The sequence below is a fragment of the Diceros bicornis genome, chromosome 4, assembly GCF_020826845.1.
Source record: "Diceros bicornis minor isolate mBicDic1 chromosome 4, mDicBic1.mat.cur, whole genome shotgun sequence".
Lineage (NCBI taxonomy): Eukaryota > Metazoa > Chordata > Mammalia > Perissodactyla > Rhinocerotidae > Diceros > Diceros bicornis.
Window position 1 is genome coordinate 51337866 of NC_080743.1, and position 17939 is coordinate 51355804.

A 17939-nucleotide genomic window follows, 5' to 3' on the forward strand; every position below is an offset into this window, starting at 1 on the left:
TATCATGATGTAACCATAGTTGTCACTGTCCCATGCGGCTATCCTGGTGATGAAATGCTTCCTCCTTAGGCCCAACGGAGCTTCCCTGGTGGGGAATAGTCTTTCCTAGATACATCCTTTGTATAGTGGTAGCATGGGGGAGGGGGAGGGATGGTTAGGTTGAGGAGGAGCAGGGAGATTTCAAGGGGATAGGAAGGCTAGAATATTAAGAACAGAGAAGCAAAACCAGCTTGCAAAAAAGAAAATTCACAAAAACCAACTGGCTGAAAACAAATTAACCAAAAATCAGTTTTGTAAAATCATTAATTTGTTCAATGACCGATTTGCTAAATTAGCAATTACCAAATTCTTGTTTCTCTTAGCTACTCATAGTTTATAGCAATTCATGTTGCTTGCAATAGCTTCATTGGACTTCGTGGAATTTTCCTAAATTTGGATTCCCGGAGCCACTAGGTATCATAGAAGAATTCTGCATATGGGAGAGCTTTGTATGTGTACTCTTGATGAAGGAGTGGTGAATTGAGGCTAGATACAGAAGAACCCTAAATGTCAAGTTAGTGAGAGTGACATTCCTCAGAGGCACTGAGGAACCGTGGCAAACTAGAGTGACGGGTATAGATGACACCTGCAGCAGGGCCTCACACACAAGAGGTACCCGATACATACCTGTTAAATGAATAGCCCATCTTGAGATACTCCATGTTCTTTTGCTTCAGCTTGGGTGACAAGTCTATAAGCAACCTCCTCTTGAAAACAAAAGCCAATTACACCGATAGCAGTTCTGCTTTGGTTAGGTAGGGACCACAGCTGCATCTTTTTTTTTAGGGTATAGGCCTGTCAAAGGTTGCCATACTATCATTATTTAATTATCATAATCAACATCATTTGAACAGTAACCACCCTGCAGAATGGAGCACGGGAGGTGCTGGGTCCATAACTCAGAGATTGATGGCTCAAAATTCTTCTCTGCTACTAACCCTTAAAACCTGCGGATTGCTGGGGCTATTTGGTATCTAAAAGTTAAAGTATTGAAGGGCTTATAAAAAATAATGCATGTAAAATCTCAATTTCATTTTCTTCTTTCCCAATCATTTGTCTCTTGGCTTATTATAAACAAGAGTGTGAGAATGCTCAGAATGTGTTTAACTCCATTGAATTTGAACACTAGACACAAAGGGCTAAGATCACAATGCATGACGTTGAGTAAGATTCTTACCCTTTCTGAGCCTTGGTTTCCTCAGCTGTAAAACCCATAACACCAACCACAACACGTTGTTCTGGAGATCAAATGGCACAGTGCATGTGATGTTTGAATGAGGCGCTCCTACCCTGATCGCACTGCTGGATTCTCTCCCAGAGTACCGTGTACATGATTTGGAACAGGTGTGGTCCAACTGTCTTGCTTATTCTCTTAATAAAATTATTAAAATAAAAGAAATTACATGAGAAGTATAAGTCAGCAGATTTCAAAGGTCTTTGAAAATTCCTCTTGATGCCCACATATCAGCCTTCTGCATGTCCTGCACCTCACTGATGGGCCGAAGGAATGGACCCTTCGTGCTGCCGCTTCCCCTGCTCTGTCCCAGCAATCCTGGGTCTCAGCTGCCCCCTCCACACCCACCTTTCCACCAGGCTGAGGGCCTCCTTCCTCTTCCTTTCCCGCACTGACTGCCATCAGCTCTTTTTGCTGTGTGCTTGCCCCTCCACTTTAACCTGAAACCCATGGTCCTTATAGAGAAGAAGGGCCCTCATAACCTCAATTGTCTTCCTTTGGTCACCCTCCATTTTTTCCTACTCTGTCACTTATATCCTGACTTCTCTCTTTTTGGTGGGAAGGGACTCCTTTTAATCTCTGTGTCTTAGAAAACCCCTGGCCCCATTCAGTTGGCTCATCTTACTCTCTTATGGCAAATTCTCCTCCCCCTATTGTCCACCCATCTACTCCTAAAACGATAGCTTCCAGTTCCAAGTCCAACTTCAGCTACCTCTCTAAGATTCCTTTGTTCATTTACACATATTAAAATTACACGTAGACTATATATATGATGCATATATGTGATATATATAATACATACACATGGACATATACACATTTAGTGCAGGGCTTGATACTTTAGAGACCTTTGATTAATGCCTTTGTCTCATAATCTATATCTACCTGTTCGATACAGTAGCTGCTATTTACATATGACTATTTAAATTTTAATTAATGAATATCAAATACCATTTAAAATTCGGTTCTTCAGTCACACTAGCCACATTTCCAGGGCTCAGTAGCTACATGTGACTAGTGGCTACTGTACTCTATATGAACATCACTAAAGTTCTATTGGGCAGCACTCCTCTATATCATCTGTTTTTCTGCATCTCTCCATATTATCATCAGATCCTTGGAAACCCAGAGGAGACATATCTTTACTTCTAGAAATTGCTCATTCTTTTTCAATTCTGTTCAGCAAAACCGAAGACCAAGGTGGGTCTCAACACAGACAGAGCCTTATTCTGGGCTCCAGCTGGGGCCGACTGAGAGCACTGTTTTCCAGGAGTTAGAAGGAATCATAGGTTCACTGTTCCCATCACCAAGCTGCAGCCCCTGGCTTCTGTGCCAGTGCTCTTGAGACTCTAAGTGAATGACAGTGATGACATGTTTAATGAAAGGTAAATATTTACAGGCAGTCTCCAGCAGATGTACTCTGTGGGTGGGTGGGTGAGTGGGTGGGTCAGCGAGGCCGGCAGCACAGGAGCTGGGATCCCAGCCATGGTTACACTCTAGATCTCACCTGATACGTTGCTGTGTGCCTCAACTTGACCCTGTTCTTGGTCTGAAGCCAGAGCAGGTAGGGAACTGGGTGACAAAGATGCTATCAGCGGCCCTCCAACTCTAGAAGGAATGTATGGTGCTTGGAGTTGAAGCAACTTTCCTTGAGCTGTTTTTGAAAACTCCCAGAGAGGCACAACACAGCCACCTAGACAGTCTCCTGGGACACTGCTGGCATCTAGTGGAAGGACAGAGAAGCAGCTGGCATGCAAATACTTGGCACACACTGACAAAGGGAGGGTCCCAACCAGACCTCACTCCAAACTGCAGAGTTCGCATTCCACATCCCCTGCTCTTGTTGGAGGGGGTCGCCAGCAAAAAGAGGAGCCATAGAATGCAAAGATGTTGCTCCAATTCACCTGTACAGCATCCACTACACTATCAGACCCGATGCTCTTTTTATAACACATATTTGGTTTTTGCCCCCTTTACTACCCTATAATTAAATTCATGCATAATATAACCTATGCACATTATAATAAAAATCAATGTAAAAGTGAAAACATAGATTTTAAGAATGTGTTTCACTATGTATATATTCACACACGAACAGAGAAGAATACATAATTGGGTCACATGCTTGCACCTGCGTATAAAGATTAAATGTGAATTTAAGAGAAGTAAGAATATCAGAAGCCACTCTATACAAGAAGTACAGGAAATTCAAAAAGCAGAAATACAGGTGGACACTAGAATAAAACCTTGTATTCAGATAAATAATAACAGACCAACCTGATTATTTGTATGTGTTAAGAGATAAAAAGAAATAACCTTAACGGAAGAGAAAAGGAGACATGTTTTACATTTGGCTCAATGGAGAATGAAAAAAAGAAAACAGCTACATGAGGCAAGACACAAGCAGAGACCAAGGATGCAGCAGAAGCAGGAACTCTGGAAGCATCTAAAAGAAATTTTGGTCCTCTGAGAATCTATGGAAATATGGAGGGGAGGGATGAGAATTTCCTACTCTATGTGAGATGGGAGCTAGAGCCAGTTTATTTGCTATTTAATATCGAAGAGTGGGGTGGCCCTATAGGACCGGAGGACAAGGGGCATCAGGGAGGCTGAAGCTTGGGCTACAAATCACAGCCCCGGTATGGTTGCCATCACTGTGTGAGCTTCGTCAGCAGGATCTGGTGCCTAGTTCAACACAGGCTGCTTGTCAACTGAGTGGATCTGCCATTTGATGGAGAAAACTGCCATCTGGTTGATGGTGCCCTTGTGTAACTCAAACAAGCAGCCTGCTTAATATTGAGGCTCTCATCTACTGAGCACCCACTGTGATAGGTGCTTTATATACACTACCTAATTCTTATAACAATCTTGTAAGGTGTTCACTTATCTTCACTTTACAGGGATGAAAACCCAGATTTGGAAAATTAAATAAGTAACAGTCAAGCTCGTGGTAGGATGTGGCAGAGCCAGGATTCGAACGCAGCTGTATCTTATTTGAATCTCACACCCACTCTAGCAAGCAGGTGAGTAGAAACAGGAATTACTGTCCTCATTTTGGTTTTGAGTGACCTAAAGCCAAGAGGAGTGATGTGACTTGCTGAGAGCTGTGCAGCTGGCACGCACCCTCCCTCTCCTGACTGCAAATCCACATCTTCTACTGCATTTACCTCATATCTTGTGATATTTACTTCATATCTTATTTTAGGGATCTCAGAAATCAGTTGCAATCTTAAGCAAATGAAATTAAACTCTACTGGCAGGATATGGGCATGGTAATTTATCAACCAGTTCTTAATGGAGACCAGAAATTTAAATGTTACTTAGGGTGTTTAGTTAAGATCTGCACTCGGTATGGGAACAATTAGCTAACAGACTGCAAATAAATGCTCTGATTACTCAAGGATGGGATAGTGACTTGTTACAAAGCTTCTCTTGGATATGAAAGTGACCTGGCTTGAATACCTGTCATCAAATTTGTTGTTGGGTTTGATCCTGCCTGGTGGGCTGAGCTGTATCACCTTCCTCCCTCATTGCTCCTTGAGCATCCTTCCTAATTTTGCATGCTGGGTCTAAGGTCCCAAGGAGTGGAAAACCCACTCCTGGCAGGCTCTGGGTTCAGCAGGTCTGAGCCCTCAGCTGATACTCCTACCCCTGTTCATGTAGAAGCAGGACCTGTGGGCTCAGTTTCAGACCCAAGGGGTTGGGTTGGGAGCAGAAAATAGAGTTGAATTTATGTTAGAGGGCCAGCTGAAACACCTGTTTATCCAGGTCCCTTCCTTAGTTATCCCACTCAGAAGCAATCTCTTCCTCCTCTGGTCTCCTATAAGCTCCTTTCTGTAGTATTAAGGAATAGCACAATAGTTAACAGAGTGGACTCTGGGGCCAGATTGCCTGGCTTTGAATCCTGGCTCTGTTGCATGCTAGCTATGTGATCTTGGACAACTTACTTTTTTCTCTGTGTGCCTCAGTTTCCTTGTCTGTAAAATGGGGACAACGATGATCCCTACCTCGTAAGTTAATACATGTAAAGCCCTTAGAACACTGTCTTACACATAGTAAATGTCCTATAAAGGTTGTTAATTATTATTACTGAGGGTAAACCTAACTCCCATTTATTGAGCACTTACTAGTACTAAGCATAGTGCATAGCTCTAGGCCCATTAAACACCTTATCACAGGTCACCTTATGACACCTTATCACCCTGGTATCTGAGCACAGAGAATGTCGCAATATAAGGTGACTTTAGGGAGGATATTACTGCTTTCTCATTGGAAGAAACTTTCTCTCCTGCACCAACTGTCCCTCTCCTGCCCCCTAACTCACATATAAATTGTGTTTGATCTTGGATCAGCATAAACCTTGCAAAGAATACAAACCATCTCCAAGATGCCAACGGCTCTCACATCAAATGGCTGTTGATCCCACATCATCTCACATGTGGACACCCACGCCGATGACCCCAGGCACCCAGCAGATTTTGGGATCCTGAACTCTTGTCCTGGACCCACAGCCCAATTTTCTCCACGATCTTGAGAAGGTTCACAATCCCAGCTCCTGCTACCTAGCTCACCTCCAGATCCAGAAACTCCACCTGCTTCCAATCAAATCTGATCTATGTAGCAAACTCAGCAGCTGGAGAGACACTTTTCTTTCCTACTTTAGAGCCTATAAAACAAGGACAAACAAAACAGCCCCATCACAAGTCACCGGCCTATAACCATGCTCCCCAGCAAGCCCTTCTTTTGTCTGTCTCCCCGTCCCTCCCTGTGATTCACTCTGCACAGTTGCCCCCACTCACAGTGCAGCCACAACCACGGGGTTCATAGCCTATAAGGGGCTCAGTGGCTGCAGAAAGATGCACACTGCCCCTTGGTTTGAATTGGCCCCATCCATGACTGGTTTGGCTTTGGGTTACAACAATCCAAGGTTAATATTAACCTGCTCTCAGCTCCAAAGGATCAGGTAGGTCTTTAACCCAGATGGGCTTGAGTACAAACCTCAAAGTCCAGAGCTCGTCCTGACTTCTGGAATCAGCTCAAGCAAGACAGATGGCCGGGTAGCACAGCAGGAACCAGGAAGGCCCAGAGTGCCCTCCGTCGTGGGAGACAGGCATTCTTTTCTGCTCGTGGATCCACATTTGCTCTCTCAGAAGCTGGGCCATGACTGTTCAGGAATGATCCATCATTTCTCTTCACCCAAAGTAAGCAGGCACGTTGTTCGACAGGTACCCCATGACTACCTGAAAAAAACCCAACGTCTCTTTACAACCTCATCCTGAAACATCCTCTAAGCCCACTGGTGCTACCCTGTTGAACCCAATGTCAGATCCAAGGTTGGGTCCGTCATGAACCCAGATTCTGGAATTCAAGATATGCTGCAAAAGACCTCACCTCAAATACCTCAGCCTGTGGCCCTCTATGCCTCCATTGAGATTAATTCCCTTAGGCTAAGGCATCAAAGCCTGACACTAATGTCACCTTGGAAGAGAGAATGTTCCTTAGCAGAGATCAGATTCAAAAGGTTCCTAGGACCTCATGTTAGATTCAAACTTGAGAATCAAATAGGAGAAATTCTACTGTTCTATCTGCTACCAGCATGTCATGAGCATTAACTCATTTCCTTCTCATTAAAGTGTGGGAGATGTTGTGTGTGTGGAAGTGAGTGAGTAGCTGCAGAGTTGTGCTCAGGCGTGAGGCTCCAGTGTCTGTGTTCTCCACCACCACACTGTAAGGTCTCCCGGAAGGGAGAGAGGAGATCTGAGATTGGAAATCGGCCATGGAAAGTCTGGATCAGAGGACAGTGAGCAGGCCAGGTGATGCGAGAGCTGACGGTGAGCGTGGCCTAGAGGCTGATTGTGGAAGGGTGAAAATTACTAGGGAAAATGAATTTCCAGATCCCAGAATAAGGCCACTTTGACTAGCATTTCTGAGGTAATACTGCCATCTAGTGCTAATACAACAAGTAGCAGTTACACTCTCAGCAAACGAAGAAGGAGACGAGTGGGGAAAATGTAACAGATCAGCAGGAAAGTTATTTTTTACTCCAACCACAGATTCTAAAAGGTAGGAAAATCCCACTGTCATGGTCCTCAGAATAGCCTGCAATTTCCACACACCACCGAATGGTTGCTACAGGCTAGATTCAAATCCCAGCTCCGCTCTTTACTGACAAAGGGCTTGGGCAAGTTAACTAACTCCATTTTCTCTTCTGAAAAATGGGGGAAATAATATCTACCCATATGCCTGCTGTGAGAACAAAATGAAATAATACATGCGTTCGGGCATATTGTAAGCACTTAATAAATGCTAGTTGTTGCGATCCTAAGGAGGTATGGCAAGAGCTGAGACAGTAGCACAGAGGGAAGGACCTGGATAAATTAGACATTCATCAGTGACCTTTAGTGAACTCCACAGGACTATTCTTGGAGGATTCTTTTTTTTCACACGTTCTCCACATTTGCTTTTCCCAACCTTCTGCCTACATTACTGAATGACTTCTCCACTCAAAAACATGAATGGTTCTCCCTGCCTCCCATACTAATCTCTGGTCAGGCCTCTCACACTGTCCTGGCTGGGTCCCCACTGCTCTCTGCCCATGGGTTCTTGGACTGTGGTTGCTTTTAACCCGTCCCCTCACCCCCTCCCCAGACAGCCTTTCCTTTACAACACGGGGGCTTTTGAAATTCTCTACCTGAGATCACCTGCTCCCTTCCTCTAACCATCTTTGATGAATTGGGAAAATATATAGTTGGGGAGCAAATAAGTATTTTATTTTGAAGTTTAATTTTGTAAGGAATTTCATTTAATTATGAGGTAATTTTGCAAAGCAAAAAAACTTCATTTCAAAATTAACCTTGCTCTGGCCTAGTTGCTCATTTACTTCCAAGCTGGATGCGGTTCCCAGGGAAAGATTAACTTTTAGCCTTGACCGTCTTCTGTACTCCTGGGGCTGTGGTTAGTGACCCAGGTTTCCTATCACACAGCGGTAAGCCAGGCTTTGAGTGGCTGCCTCCAGACACCACTTTTCCCAAGTACTGGAAGATGCTAAAATCAGGTTTGTTGTTGGGTGTCTTCTGGGGGCTTGGAGCTGGGGAAGGAGAGGAAGTGGCAGGTAGGACCAGAGACTGCGTGAGGCATCATCCGTGGTAATTGTGGTTTTCCAAAGTGAGAGAGGCTTGTAGAGACAGGTAGTAGACACTGAGGGGACTGGCAAAGGAAGATTTGCTTCAAAGAAACTACAGAGAAGTTTACATCTAGCGAAGTTAAGTCTCAGAACCACCTGAGGGAACATTTATGGATGTCCTTAGGAGGGAAAATGAGTCAAAATATGTTTACTTGAAAGGGTTCTGGAATATCTAAAAGGTACACTCCATCCCTTCAGGTACACCTTGTACCTTGACCACTGTTTCCTGGCTACAGCCAAAGGAAAACAGTGACATGGCTACTACTTCTAAAAGGCAAAGAAGTTCATGTTTTTCAAACAATTGGACTGGTGCAGTTGAATAAAGTTGCAGGGGAATAAACTTGTTTGGAAGTAGGTACCAATTCCCTCTAATGCAAAGCCTCCTGGGATTGTGATTGGGTCAAGTTGAATCTATAGATCAATCCGGGGAGAACTGCCCAAGAGCAGTGATCAAGTCAGGGTGATATTGGTATAAGATAGACAAATAGATCAATGGAGTGTAATAGAGTCTGGAAACAGGATCAAAGGAGAAATAGTTTTTTATGATATTCTACCTCCTAACAGGAAGCAAAACTTCCAAAGTCTTTCTTAATCACCAGGCTATTCTGCATTTTACAAGATCCTTTGATTCTCACAAGATCGCTATGAGATAGATAGTCATATCCTAATTTTATAGACAGATGAGAACTGGAGCTTGTCCAGACTAGATGGAGTAGAACAGCATCAATGGGATACCATTTGAGAGACAATGGGAATATTTGCAAATTCCTGGAGAACTCTTCCCAGAATAGGGTTCCTGTTATGCTCTACATCATATCAACTAATACAGAATGAGTTATTGAAATCTGTCTTCTCTGACTCTAAGCTTCTTGAGAGCAGAGATCGACATCATATACATTTTATTTTAAATCTGTAGTGTTTAGCAGAATGCCTAGATACATTACTCAGGTTAGGTTTGGCTATTCTGTAGTAAAGAATAAACCCTGAAATCTTATTGGCTTAACATACAAATATTTATTTCTCACTCATATGATAGCAGCTGATCTCCAGGGCTACTACATTCCAAATAGTGATTGAAGGATCCAAGCTGCCTTTATCTTATAGCTATGCTTTATGAAGGACATGACCTCTAGATTGCTGTAGCAGGAGAAAGATGGAGGATCACATATCAGCTCTTAAATTCTTGGCCCAAAATTACTACCTTTCACTTCCACTCCTAGCTCATTGGCCAGAACTAGTCATATAACTCTGCATATCTTTAAGCAACTGGGAAATGTCAGAGAGCACATGATGAGCGGTAAATGCCTCTGCCTTCCCAGCTACTAGCATGTACTCAGTAAACCTCATTGGATAAACTAATGAGTAAATCTGACAGAGGGTTTAAAGTACTATCACAGAATTACTCAAATCTTGAATCAACTTTCAACCTCTAGAGCCTTGGATAAGAATGCACAACATCAAGAAAAGGAATAATGCAAATGGATCTACCATCTATTGATGATTTACTCTCTACAAGGCATTGTTCTAGAAACTTTATATGGGCTACAGTGTTTAGTCCTCATGAGGGTCCTATAGGATAGGTGTTAATATTCTTCTTCCACAAATAAGTTTTTCATGGAACCATGGTGAGCAAGTGGCAGAGCTGAGATTTGAGTCCATGTTTGCCAAGTTACAAAGCTGATGCGAGTATCTTCTTGACTCCAAGGACTCCCTCAGGTATTAATGCCTTACAGAGGAGCATCATTAGCAGCTGAAAGCAATGGCCTTTAGAAATGCAATCTGGAGTAGTTGCCATAGTGAGAGATGCTAGGAGGAAGCGAGACTAAGCTCCATTCCATAGCTGGCTTTCTCCATCCCCACTGCTCTGCTCTTCCTCATCTCTCTCCTGCTACCTCCCAGTGATTGCCACTATTAGATACAGCGACACCTACAAGACCTAAAGCCAGTAGTCAAAACAATAGAGCTGAGAGCTTATGCTGAACATTTGTGTAGTTTCTGATGTCTGTTTTGCACATTCCACTCTTTTTGAGCAAATGAAGAGGCATGGGCAGTGATCTCCACACAGGACACCTTTCCCAAAGGCCTAGATTTTGCAGGAATTAACCAAGCTCACTTGATGCAGCAATTCCAACCCTACAGAACAGAGACCTGAATGTCTGCTAACATATCTCTAATACTCCATACAGGCTCAAGTGTATCCAAAGCAAGTCAGAAATATTCCTGGTCAGGCTTTGCCATTCTCATCATTGAGCATAGATAATTTGCTTGGATTCTCTGGGTTTTAATTTTTTCATCTATAAAATGGGCTCTTGAACATCTACTCTCTGATCACCCTTTATCTCACCAGGTTATTGTGAGCATCAAATGGAATAATAGATGGAAGAGTGCTTTGTAGACTGCTAAAACTGATTTAAATGTGCAAGGTTACTGTTTATGACCAGTGCAGGGGAGGAAGAGCTATTCCTCTACCCTCTAGGTTCTTCTGGGTGCTTTAAGAATTAAATTGACATAAGACAGAATAACAGGAGAAAAATCAAACAAATTTAGTAACATGTATACATGAGAGAAACCCAGGGAAACTGGGAAACTTGCCAAAATGGCTGAAGCCACCACCTTAAATACCATCTTCAGCTAGAGACGAAGGAGGATGTTGGGGTTTGTGGTTTGGGACTTCAATGGGGAGGAAAGCAATTCACATGGAGATGGAAAAGCAAATGTTTGCTAAATAAATGTTTGCCACGTCTTGCAGAGACAATGAGACATGGAGAGGACTTTGATCAAATGGGACTTGCTAGGTTCCTCTCTGTCTACCACCCCTAGTTCATGTTATACTAGAGTTATTTATGGTGATAGCTTTTGTAACAGACCTTTTATCTTAAATTCTTTTAGGCAGTTGGAGGGGATGTCAAAGTTTCTTCCTGAGTCTTTTGTTCCTAAAAATAATCAAGCCAAAGAGACACATTTTGGGGTAACAAATTCTGCTGCCCTACACCAGCTAAATAACGAAATTTTCTTCCTTTATGATTGAGTTATGATTTCTTTGAGGGAAGAGAGCAAATCTACGTATGCCCATGGCATTTTAAATGCCAGCTCTCTCATTCTATAAACCACACTTGGCTGTACACATTTGCTTCTTTTTATGATGCTTAAGAGCCAGGCCATGGAGTCAGAACATCATATTACTAGATGTGTGATGTTGGGCAAAGTGTTTTAATCTCTCTGAACTTCAAGTTTCTCATCTGTGAAATAGGGCTAATAATATTTGTGTTTGGGGATTATTATAAGGGTTGAAACATTAATGAACATAAAACAATTTACACAGTGCAATGGTTGCAATTTTATTGTCATTATTATTATGGAGGAACCATCATGCTGTCTCCAAGGGTCTTTGTGTAATCAAATTATTCCACTGCTCAATAGAATAAGAAAATCCCCAACCTTTCAAAACACCATATGAGCACTTGGATCAATGTCTCCCAGAATGTCCTACATAGTCTCCAACACCCCATAGAAAGCACACAATTTACAACATGGCCGTGCTCCAAAACTTTACTTGGAAGTCATTTGTTTGGAACTCAGCACATATTTTCCCATAGAAAGAATGTTATTAAAACAGCGATTGGATTCCCAGGTGACTGGAAAACACCCACTTGATTCTTAAAGTAGCAGAAAATTGGCATATTTGCAATGCAAATAAGTATAAAGCAATTTTGTTGTATTGCTAGTTATAGGCCCAAACTGAAAACTAAGAAAATTGTGTAATAAATTGTTCTTTTATTTTTCATAGATGCTGATGATGAGGAAAAGCAGGCTTAATTAGAGGAAGAGAGAGTTTAGTGGCAACTTAAGGAAGGAATCTTAAGGTACCTCTGAGGGTGTTTTCAAAGGCTTTGAAGGTTCTTTAGTGGGTCTAATGTGACTTTAAAATGTTTTTACTTTTATGCTCTTGATCCAAGGGACTCCATAGTACTAATCTCATCTACCGTGATGGAGTTATTTTTGGTTTGCAAATGGAAAAGGAAAGGAGATGGGAGAAATTAGGGAAAGGGGAAAAGAGATGAGAAAGATTTCCCAGAAAAAAAATTAGCCAATAGTTTAGAGAAATTTAGGAAGGAAGAAGAAGCATCCATATGTAGTAAGATGGATAATCTGGTCTGTGAGCAGGGAAAACAGGTGGGTGAGAACCCATACAACCCATATCTCTTGTAAAAGAGAAATGGTGCTGTGACCAGTCAAATAGTTCCCCCACGGAAGCCATAAGATGGTCCCACAGGGCCAGAACAGCTTGTAAAAAGAGAGGCCTCAAAGTTGGTGAGGAAGAGGGAAGGAAAGCTGGGAGCACCCAGCTATTTGGTGTTAGGAAATAAGCTCAAATAATGTGCTGGTTCCCTGTTCTGTACTTTATTGCCACAAAGTAAGTGCTGAACTAGAACGTTAATGTGATCTCATCTAAACAGAGATCTTTGCATTTATAAGCAAGGGAAGTACAGAGTGTGCAGTTCTGAAGGACCTCAGCCCAGTCTTTAATTTCTGGTGGCTTCAAATCTGGTAGAGATTAAAGATATAAAAACTCTAGTTTTTCAAATAAGGAACGGAGGCCCATAGAGAGGAAGTAACTTGCCTATGCTCGTGTAACTAGTATGTGTCAGCAACCTCCCTGAAGCAGTCTGCCACTAACACTAGTCCACTGACTAGATAACCAAGAGTTTACCCTGTATTCTAGCTTCAGCCCTTTTTGCTGATATTGGCTAACCAAGCAGGGTCAGAAGGAGTAGAGGAGGAGTTGGAATGATGAAATCTATGTGGATAAGTTAAGCCTCTAAAACCTTAGGTTACGCTGAGAAGCTAATTCTCAAATAAGGAGAAGTGAATTACAGGTAATGTTGCCAGGCAATCCAGAAGTAATTGCAAAAGTCACATACTATGTCAGAAAGAGCACTGAATATGGAGACGGGAGACCTAAGTTTGCTTTTAAATTCTGCTATGGTGTCACCTTATACACATCTCTCCATCTCTCTAAAGTCCCTCTCAGCTCCATCAAGCACAACTGTTCAAATTGTCTTATAATTCTCACCAGGTAGGGTTTGTGGTCACTATGGCTTGGGGAGGTGGGACAGTGGGTAGCTAATGAACTAAGGAGTTCACAATAGCTCCAGGGTTAGCATATCCCTAATATAAACATACCTCCCCTCAGAACCTCAAAAACTCGTTTAACCCATGATAACCAAAGCTCCTAGAGTGAAAAAAAGACATGAGTCATTCCCCATCATTACTGCAGAAGAGGTTCTGAAGAAGCCAAACGTCCTACTTCTCATGGTAGAACATGCCTACAGGTCAAGAGGAGGAGTTTAATTACTGGGAAGGAAAACAGGCTAATGAGAGTGGTTGAGGGGTGGTGGGCTGAAGAGCAGAGATTACTTTTATACAAAAGAGAATAAAACAAAAGAATGGCCATCATGATCTGGAAGTGGTCCTGAGTCTTTGATTTACAATCTGTGAGGGCTCAGGGAAGAGGCCAGAACTGATCCTGGGCAGATAGAGATCCAAGTCAATTCTTGCAGCATCTGACTAGACTGGTGCCCGTCAGACCCACACTGGCCCCTTTGTTCCTCACTCCTGTACAAATGTAATCCTTGGTTCCTCAGGCCACTCCAGTGTTAGGAACACTCTGCTCTCATTTTTACTCTGATATCTGATCTGATGTTCCTTGGAATCCAAGTCCTTTACCCTGACATTTCCTCCCCCTTTTTGGGACTCCCTGGGGGCTCACCTGCCTCAGCCACAGGTGGTGTTGATTCACGTCTTCTCTGGTCCTGACATTGCCTGTGGGCCCAGCAGCTCTGGGGCCCCTCTTCCCCCTGCCACCATGCATTCCATGACCAGGGCCTCCTCTTGCTGTAACTTTTCCTCTCCCAATGCTACATTGCTATGGCAATGGCTCTAGGCTTTGCAGCCACTCTCCTTGGGGCTGTCACCCTATATACAGTGATTAAAGCACTTTCAGCCAACCTTGAACAGTATAATCTCTGAAACAAGGCCCCCAAAGTGTGGCCTTGGTGTTATCTCTATCACCCCTTGGGAAACTTGGCATAAGTTCCCGGGGAACCAGCCCAGAGGGTCTTGAAGGACACCACCCTGAAGCACCCTCCAAGTACCTGGAGGTGGGTCATCAGAGGCAGGCTTTGCTTCCCCCCTTGTAACTCAATGACCTTCCCTGTGATTTCCACCCTGAGATTTCTTTCCACCCTGAGAATGCCTAGGAGTTTTTCACACAAATAAAAACTCTGATATCCCAGAGTTCCTAAAGTGACACCAACATGAATCATATGAGTTGTAGGGGAAAAAGAAATTTTCTCTACCTTCTAGGTTCTTCTGGATGCTTTAAGAATTAAATTGACATGAGACAGAATAACAGGAGAAAACCAAACAAATCTGATAACATATACACATGGGAGACATCCAGGGAAACTGAGTAACTCACCAAAATGGCTGAAGCCACCACCTTAAATACCACCTTCAGCTAAAGACAAAGGAGGACATTGGGGGTAGTGGTTTGGGATTCAAAGGGGAGGAAGGCAATTCACATGGAGACGGAAAAGCAAACATTTGGTAAATAAATGTTCGTCATGCCTTGTAAAGACAATGAGAGGTGGAGAGGACTTTGATCAAATGGGCCTTGCTAGATTCCTCCCTGTCTATCATCCCTAGTTCATATTATATTATAGTTATCTATGGTGATAGCTCTCTCCTGGAACAGGCTTTCTATCTTAAATTCTTTTAGGCAGTTAGGGGGAGGGTCAAACTTTCTTCCTGAGAGGAAGGAACTTCCTGAGAAGTTTCTTTTGTTCTTAAAAATAATCAAGCCAAAGAGACACATTTTGGTGTAGCAAATTCTGCTCCCCTACAGAGTCATGTGAAACCATCAAAGGAAGACAACTTGTTATCTAGCCTAACTGCGTTACATCAAATGGCAATAATGAAGAAAGCAAATTCTGCCTTGAAATGCCTACCAGCCCCAATCAGTGTCCTTTCCCCTCCCCTTGTGAGGGAAAACTATTTGAACTTCAGATCATTAGCAACAGGTACCACTGAATGTCCTTGCTCTGAGACTTTAGTCTCCTTATCGCTGGTATGCTAGTTGTACCTCACCATTTTTTTACCATCAGACAAAAGGCCTGAACCAATTGAACAAGCTCAAGTTTTGGTCAGGGTACAAGAGACTTTTATCCTTTCCTCTCCTTTCTCTTCCTCTTGGGCAGTTGGGATAGAGGAGAAAAGAAGAAAAAATACTGGAGTGGAGATCAAATAAAATGGAAATACAAGAAAACCATTAGATGACTTGGACCCTCTCTTTAATTTCTGGTGGCTTTAAGTCTGATGTGGATCAAAGTGAAATACATAAAACATATAGTGCTAAGTCTCCACCCAAACTTAGGGAAAGATTTGAACAATGGTTATCCTTCTCTTCAATTATAAGCCTTATATTGGATCTCTAATAAAAGTAGTGGGCTCAGGACTCTACTAAGCTTTATATATGCTATGAAAAAAAATGCATCATAACTTTATTTTCATCCTACAAAATTCTTTTAAATTCAATATAACAAGTAATTTATGTGAACCAACTCTTTTGCTCTGCACCATGAAATTGAAAATGGAGAATGTCTATCTTTAGAGGCTACCAGAAGACATGATTCTGAGCCTTCCTCTGTAAAAATTTACTGCTTGATTTTTCACAAGTTATTTCATTTCCTAGGCCTCATTCTCTTCAAATGAAGAGATTAATACCTTCTCTGTCTACTTCACAGGGAAGTAGAAAGGAAACAGTAGATAAAAAAGGAAATAGGAGATAGAAATGAGATAAAATAGTGTTTAGTACATATAAAGATGCTTTCAGATGACATAATTCACACTGTTCCAGGCAAGTAATTCTGAGTGAGTCTGAGCCATTTCTCTTGGATTAGACACAAGCACTGTTGAGTTGAGTTTCTACGCTAGAAATCTGCAGAAGAGCATTTTTGTGAGTGTGTATTGTATAGGATATGGTGATTCATTGAGATATTGGGAGTTGAAACCTGGTGGAAAATTCTCATCCAACAAGACAGAGAGATGATAGACAGGGGAATGTTAAATTCAAGTAATGAATATTTATAAACAGCACCTCAGTGTCACATACTATCCTAATGCCTGGGGATACAAAGTGTGTTGAGGGCCCCAAGTTCAGTGATTCACTAGGAAGACTCATAGGACATAGCATATAGTTGAGGCTTTTATTTATTACAGCAAAAACATGCAAAGCAAAATTAATCAAGGGAAAATCTCATGGGGCAAAATCTAGAGGAAACCAGGTATAAGCTTCCAAGAGTCCTCTCCCAGTGGAATTATGGCAGGATGCATTTAATTCCTCTAGCAATGGGTTGTGACAACATGTGTGAAATGTCGTCTACCAGGGAAGCTCATTAGAGACTCAGTGCCCAGGTTTTTTGTTGGGGCTGGTCATATAGACACCCTCTGCCTAACCCGTACCAAAGTTCTAGGCTCTCAGAGGGAAAGCAGATGTTCAGCATAAACCACGTTGTTTGTACAAACAGTTTAGACATAGTGAGCCATTCTTATCAGGGAATGGTGGGAACTTTCCTGAAATCCAAGTTCCCAGACTCCAGCCAAAGCCCAACTCTGAAAGCAGGACTTTTGAGGGATAACATTCTCAGTCCCGCCATGTTAACTCTCTTATGCACACAGAGGTATAAATTAGTGATTGAATACAGTTGGATAAATACAATGATTAATTCATTCGACTAAAGTTACTGAGCCTTCAAAGAGTTGAGTAGGAATAAGATAAATTAGACATGGTTGCTGTACTTTGTCAAACTCAACTCAGCACCTCAATAGCTCCCCGCCCACCCACTGACAAGGTGCATTGCCTATAAAAAGCTCCATGGCTGTGCTCCAAATTCCTCCCCCTAGCCTCCATCCAGATCCCACTGCACATCCCAGGGGCTGTTTTCTGTCTGTCATAAAGCTTCTTTCTGCTTAGCCCCTTAGGTAGGTGTTTGGGGTTACTTCTCTGTTTGACTTGACTAGATTCTAGTGTGGCCTTAGATGCCCTCAGGCCAGTTCTGCCCCACCCTACTCCCATCAAGATTCCCAGCACCCCACTTTCCATTTGGCCTCCTTGGCCCCTTCATCGATTAGGAGAGCTGCCCCATTCATGTTTGAAGCCCCACTTCCTGGGGCTTATCTCCATCTCTCAGTCAATGGCTTAAGTCATTCAGTTTCTACTCACAGCCTTTAACAAATATTTACCCCACTGCCAACCGCCAGGGAGATGCCTAGAGTTGTGAACTACAGATTTTTCAGCCTTTCCTTCTGGAATCCTCTCATGCAGGAGCTCTACATGCTGTGACTGACTGCAACCAGCGTCTTCAGCATCTCTGCAGCTAATGTTCCCATTGCCCTTGCCCCAGCTGGAGGGATTAACCCCCA